The following is a 7,500-nucleotide window of genomic DNA, read 5'->3' on the forward strand; positions in this document are numbered from 1 at the left end:
TCTCTCTCTCTCTTTCCTTTCTGAACATCATAAGAGCACCAGCAATGGCAATCGCTCAGTGAACGCCGAAAGCTAACCGAAATGCAACCCTCTTCTCTTCTCGGACCATTAAGAAGAGAGAGAGAGAAAGAGAGAGAGAGAGAGAGAGATGGCGAATATATAGTACTCGATGCAGCGTGGAATTTCCACTAAGTGATCTCAAAGGATGTCACGTTGGGAACAAATTGATTTCTTTTTTCTCCCCACCCCTTTTAGTCTTTTTCTTTCCCCCTTTTAACCTACCAACCAAATACTCCCTTCGCAGTTTTCATCCCCCTTCGCCGATCCTTTTGCCGTATTGCTCTCAATTCACCCACCACACTCTTTCACGTCAACGTTCAAAATCTCAAAGATATGTGTTCGTTTGATTTTCCAAACTGTTTCTATAAAAAGGAAAAACAAAGAGGAAAAGGAAAAAATAAAAGAAGAAGAAGAAGAAGAAGAAGAAGAAGAAGAAGAAGAAGACAAGAAAAATAAAAAAAACAAAAGAAAAATAAAAAACAAAAGAGAGAAAAAAAATAAAAAAAAGAAAACAAAGTCGGAGTACGAGAGAGACTACAAACCCTATAGATACTCTTTCTTATCTCTAACGTTAAAAAAGAGAAAATGATTTTCTCCACTAGCTTTCTACCGCTACTATTTTGTATATGTGTCTGTGTGTGTATATGTGTGTGTGTGTGTATAAAAAAAAAAGAGAGAAAGAAAGAGAGAGACAGAGAGAGAGAGAGAGAGAGAGAGAGAGAGAGAGAGAGAAAGAAAGAAAATAAAGGGCGGCAACGCATTCAATCGTCCTTTCTCCCTTCTCCCAATCTCTCTTTCTATTTCTCTTTTTCTCTCGATCGTTTCCTACAGAGCCAATATTATACAGATCCGTATATCTCAAAAGAGAGAGAGAGAGAGAGAGAGAGAGGGAGGGAGGGAGTGAGAGAGAGAGAGAGAGAGAGAGAGAGAGAGAGAGAGAGAGAAAGTAGTCGTACGATGACGTAACAACGAACGACAGGACGAAGATCCTTTTTGCCCGTGGCTAGGATTTCCAGGAATTCAGTGACACGCGCGACGAGTGTCGAAGACGTGGTGCATCCCTTCACAAAGTAGAAGGGATTCCCTTGTCGATCTCTCTTTTTCCCTTCCTTCCTTCCTTCCTTCCTTCCTTCCTTCTATCCTTCCATCCTTCCTTCTCCTTCCTTTCCTCCCACCCTCCTTACTATGCTTCGGGCTCTCTTTATCTTGTCACGGTTTGAGAGAAACGAAGAAATGGAATGTAGTAAGGAGTGGTAGGGGGTGGCGATAGAGGAGGGGGTTGAAAGATGTATACCTAGAGAGAAGGGCTGCAAGTGAGATGGGATTCCTCGTTGAAAATACTATTCGATGTATTCTCTTTCTCTTTCCAATGTATTCTCTCTCTCTCTCTCTCTCTCTCTCACACACACACATACACACACTCAGTTACTCGTTAATGGATTCTCTTTCTCCTTATCTCGTACCTTTACATTTTTTCTCTCACTCTCACTACACTCTCTTTCTCTCTTTTTCATTGTTCAACGAATTCTCTCTCTCTCTCTCTCTCTCTCTCTCTCTCTCTCTCTCTCTCTTTCTTTCTTCCTTTGTTACTCTTTATTCTCTTACTCTTACCCTCTTCCTTATCTTTCCTATGAGAAAGAGAGAGACAGAGAGAGAGAGGGAGAGAGAGAGGGTGGAAGAGTGGGAGGGAATGATAGACCGGGTAAAAGAGTTTGTGGATAATTCAGGATGCTCATTTGTTCTCCGTTTGTTCTCTCCGTGTTAAGTTGAAATCAGTAACATCAGCGACTTTTTTAAAAGGATGTTTTCCTAGTTGTGTAAACGAATCCAATCACGATTGTAAATTCATAGAAGATGTTTCGTATTTTTAAATATTTCCTATGTTAACATATTACGTATTATTATTCTACATCGTGTGTGTGTCTGTATGTGTGTATCTGTATGTATATATATATATATATATATATATATATATATATATATAGAAATAATAATTTATATACAAATATAATATATTACAATATTACTTGTTATTTTTGTTATTTATTTATTTTTATTTTCTTTTTTTATACATTATACTACATACAATTGTAGTTACTATAATAATAATAATATATTTTAATTGATATCATTATATCATATTAAATCGTAACATTATATATGACGACGATAATAGTTTAGTCTAATTTCTTTTTTATTTTTTTTTATTTTTTTTTATTTTTTGAATATTCTCCATTTTTCCTTTTTATTTTCTTTTTACCGCGTTACATACATAAAAAGTTTACGAGCCTTTCTACCTGATGTATTATTTTTTATTTTATAGTCAATGTTTGTTTGTAAATTATATAATGTAGATTATGTTGGATGGATCAAAAGTAAGATTTTTTATTTACAAAAAATTTTCTTTTCCTTTTCTTTTCTTTTCTTTTTTCCTTTTTCTTCGTTTTTTTTTTTTTTTTTTTTTTTCTTTAAACAATGTTCTTAACCTCAAAATATTTCTTATTTTCTATTCAACTAATTTGAATCAATAAATATAATTCTTCTAATTATATTATACGTTTTTATTCATTCTTACAAAACTATATATATATATATTTTTATTATAATTATTATTATTATTAATATATACATATTATTATTATTATTATTATTATTATTATTATTATTATAATCTTTATTAACAAAACAAAAAAGGAGAAAGTTTTCTACATTGATAGAATAAAATTCGGAAATAAAATAGATAAAGAAAAATAAAAGGGAAAGAAGATGAATGAGAAAAAGGAAAAAAGCAAGTAAAGAAAAAGAAAAAGAAAAAGAAAAAGAAAAAGAAATAAGGAATACGAAATAACGAACGGCAAAACTTTAATCAACTGTCATTTTAAAAAAGAACTTTCCAAAAGAGTATAAAGAGTGAGAAGGAGAAAAGGAGAATGGATAGCGAGAGGTGGGGGTTGTTGGTGGGGAGATGGGGCGGTAGGAAGTAAAAAGTTAAGTATAAAATCTACAAAGAAGAAGAGAGAAGGATTTTAAACCGAGGAAAGGTTGAATGTCGGTGCCAAGACAGCGATAATGTTGATGCCAGCAAGAACGAAGAGCGCTGTGTCTCGTCCGACTTTATATTATCTTCTTTGGATAGACGCGATCCTTAGCTGATACGAGCCAACGTTAAAACGTGCCACGATAAAACGACGTAGATGATGTGAGGGACAAGGACGACGACAGACTGAGAGGCACGTCTCTTCGCGGCGATCCATCCAACGAACTCTTATCCCTCCCCCTCACCCACCATCACAACACACTCAACTCTACCCACCAACCACCGCTCAACCCCCCACTCCAACTACCATCTCAACGCTCTCACCACTCCACACTCTCAAAGCTTCCCCCACTCCACGCTCTCCACGTTCCCCCTACTCTATCCTCTCGATGTTCACCCCACTCCACACTCCACGCTCTCTACGATCCCCCCACCACTCTACGCTCGTATCCCCACCACTACCTCTTATTCTCGTGCCTCTCTTATCACCTTACCGCAAGTTCACCCTCGCGGGCTATTTAAAATGCAGCGCACTTTTGAGATATTTAAGGGTACTCTCGTAAAGTATACGTACTTGTATTACCTATGTAAATAGTGTTAGATATTAGACGTTAGATGTAAAATGTCAAAGTAAAGCGCATAAATAATAAGGTAAATGATATTTGTGAATGTTTTTTCTTTCACCTTCCTTCCTTTTTTCCTAGAAAAATTTCTTTTGCGATAGAAAGCAAAAAAAAAGAAACGATGCAATTCGAGAAAGAGAGAGAGAGAGAGAGAGAGAGAAAATGAAATAGAATATTCTAACAATTACGTGAATTATTACGAACAAATAAACAGTAATAATTATTTATTTTAAAAAATATCAACAAAATTTATTCGAGAAAGAAAGAGAAAATGAGAAAGATTTTATTTATATCAAATATGATTAAAAAAAAAAAAAATTTTCCTTCGAATTTAATTCATACATTATTTTGAACCGTCAATTTTGAAAATCGGACAAATCCATTTTGCTGTGAAAAACAAATAATTAATAGTTAATTCTTATTACAAATTAACATAAAACCTATGTTTTTATTTATAAAGAAAGAGAAAAACTTGACCTAATTTCATAATCAATATATAATATATATATATATATATATATATATATTGATATATATATATAGCGCTTTTTATTTTAATAAAATAAAATAATGTTATATATATATTAAGTAATGAAGAAATTCAAGATTAAAAGTATTATTAATTAAATTATTATTAATTAAATTATTATATAATATATAAAATTATTATATAATATTATTATATAATATTATTAATCAAAAGTATTAATAATTCTTTTGAATTAATTATTAAAATATAAATATACACAGATTGTTATTATTATATTATTTATATTATTATTATTTTATATTTATATATTAAAATATTTATTAACGATCGAACAAATTCATATATATATATATATATATATATATATATATATATATATATATACGTATATAACTTTTACAATGAATTAATAAACATTATAATCGATTATTAAAATAAAATGAAAATTAAACGAAGAATAATGAGATTAAAAAAAAAAAAAAAAAAAAAAAAAAAAAAAAAAAAAAAAAAAAAAAAGATTGAAAAAAAGAAGATTGAAAAAGATTTATAATCTTCTATTTCTTTCTTTCTTTTTTTCTTTTTCTTTCCTTTTTCTTTTTTCAAATTTCACAAAACCTGTTAACACCATTAAATTCGCTCTTCCTCTGTGTATAACCATATTTTGACTGTTCGAGGCTCATCGAACAAATTGGACAGCAGCAGAGAAGCATGAAAGCTCATTACTTCAGTAAGTTTCCCTATCGGCCATGTTATATATCCTAAATGGAAAATTACAGAAACCTCTCACGGTAATCCTATCAGGTAGACGTGATATTGTGAGATAATTTAACCGGTTTCGTTGTTGTGATACACGTTATGCTCATTATATTCTAGTAGTATGTCCATCTTGAATTTTATCTTCCAATCTTTCCTACGAGTATAGCAAAGCTCCTTGAAAGCTCCTAAAAGCTCGTTGAAAACTCACGAAAATACGCATGTACAAGTAAGTAAAGTTCTATGTGCATACATACATACATACATACATACATACATACATACATACATACATACATACATACATACATATATACGTACATACATACATACATATATACGTACATACATACATACATACATACATACATACATACGTACATATATACATTCATACATACGTACATATATACATACGTAAATACATACATACATACATACATACATACATACATACATACATACATACATACATACGTATATACGTACGTACATACATACGTACATATGTACGTACATGAATGCATAATAACATGTACACATTTTTGTACACACAGAGAGAGAGAGAGAGAGAGAGATATATATATATATATATATGCAAAAATTGGTGTATTAGAAATTTGAAATATCTTTCAAATAAATTCTTTATTTGATTCTTGAGATTTTTTAATTGATCTTATATTTCATTTTTCTTTTCATTCTTTTCATTTTTCTTTTTCTTCATATTTTTAAAATGGAAATTTTTCGATATGAGAAAATGAAACGTTTCGTTGGTTCTTAAAAATTTCATACGAAAATCTACTATACGTGTATATCCTTTCGTTATCCAAAATTTCAATAACGTCGGAATTATTTATTTTAAAACTCGGAATTGTGATAAAGGGAAAAGAGAAGATAGATGGGACGATGTCTTTTTAACAATGTTTTTTAAATTTCATATGATAATCTTCGGACGAAATTACACGTCAACGTTGAAAACAGTTTAGTTTTATTATGATTCGTGCAAAAAAAAAAAAAAAAAAAAAAGACAAAAAAAAAAAAAGAAGAAGAACAGAAAAAAAGAGTAAATAAAAGAGAAGAAATTTAAAAATGTATGAAAAAGAAAAGGAGAAAAAACAAATCCAAATTTCGAGTTTTATCGTTTCTTTCCAAATCCATTATTCTCGCGAAGAAGAATTTTACTTTGAAAAAGGACACGCAAAGCAGGGGAAGAAAAGTAAGAGAGAGAGAGAGAGAGAGAGAGAGAGAGAGAGAGAGTGAGTGAAGAAGAAAATTCGAGATAAAAAAAAAAAGAAAAAAAAAAAGACAGAGAAAAAAAAAGAGAAAGAAAAACAAAATACAAAAAAAAAGAAAGTCTCTAAATTAGAAATTAGAAATGAGATATATTTTCTAAGAGAGTACAACAACAGCAGCAGATGTTTCGTTAGCACTACACAGCACTTCCTTCTTTTCTCTTCGACTCTCTAATATCTCTATATCTCTATCTCTATCTTTAGATCTAACTCTCTCTCTCTCTCTCTCTCTCTCTCTCTTTCTCTCTCGCTCTCTCTCTCTCTCTCTCTCTCTCTCTCTCTCTCTCTCTCTCTCTCTCTCTTTCTTTCCTTCTCTCAAACTCAATTTTCCTCGATCGAGTTCGGAAACGATACTATCGTGACTCAACGAGATACAATAACAAAGCAAAGTCGATGGCGAGTATCGTAACCTTCGACGAACACGTTCGTTCGACCGAAATGTGTGTCCACTCGTGCCCGTTGAAAATTCTAAGGATTCTTATTTCTACGTGAGATAAAAATCTCGATACTCTCTGCAAGAAATTTCTTCCTTATATTTTGTCAAAAAGAAACTCTTTTACTCTCTTTTTTTTCTCTCTCTCTCTCTCTCTCTCTCTCTCTCTCTCTCTCTCTCTTGTTGTCTCTCTTTCTCTCTCTCTCTTGTTGTCTCTCTCTCTCTCTCTCTCTCTCTCTCTCTTTCTCTTTCTCTAGGTAATAGTATTTCTATAGAAACGATGCGCGATAAGACAAGATAAAAACAAAGGATGATATCGAAAAACGTAACCGGATTTTGTACGAATTCGACGATCTTACGAAACAATAAAATATTTTTCTTTTTAATAAAAAAAAAATATATATATATATATATTTTTTTTTTGTAATGTTATATGTTTTTTTAAACAAAAAAAAAATGTATATATAAATATTATTGTTTATTTGACAAGAAATATATATATATACTTAATAATGTTATTCATGAATGTTTATTTAACAAAATAAAAATTTGTTTTTCTATTTTTCTTTCTTTTTTTTTTCTTTCTTTAATTAATTTATTTTGATCACATCAAATTGTCAATAATAATATATAATAAGTAATAAGTCAGTAATTATTTTTGAATATCATTAAAATTAATTTTCATTGAAGAGAAAACGATATTATCTTAAATCGTTGAGGATAATATTAGATTAATTAATTATTATTATTAGATTAATTAAATATTATTATTTATTTAACAAGAAATAGATATATATATATACCTGATAATG

General features: G+C 30.5%; 1 protein-coding gene across 1 annotated transcript in view; it reads right to left on the reverse strand.

The window, feature by feature from the left end:
• Con (leucine rich repeat protein connectin) overlaps positions 1-7,500 on the reverse strand; it is a 388,456-nt gene that overhangs the window by 311,145 nt on the left and 69,811 nt on the right. The window lies entirely within an intron of this gene.

The sequence above is a fragment of the Vespa mandarinia genome, chromosome 18 (genome assembly GCF_050613455.1).
Source record: "Vespa mandarinia isolate Hongniang chromosome 18, ASM5061345v1, whole genome shotgun sequence".
Taxonomy (NCBI): Eukaryota; Metazoa; Arthropoda; class Insecta; order Hymenoptera; family Vespidae; genus Vespa; species Vespa mandarinia.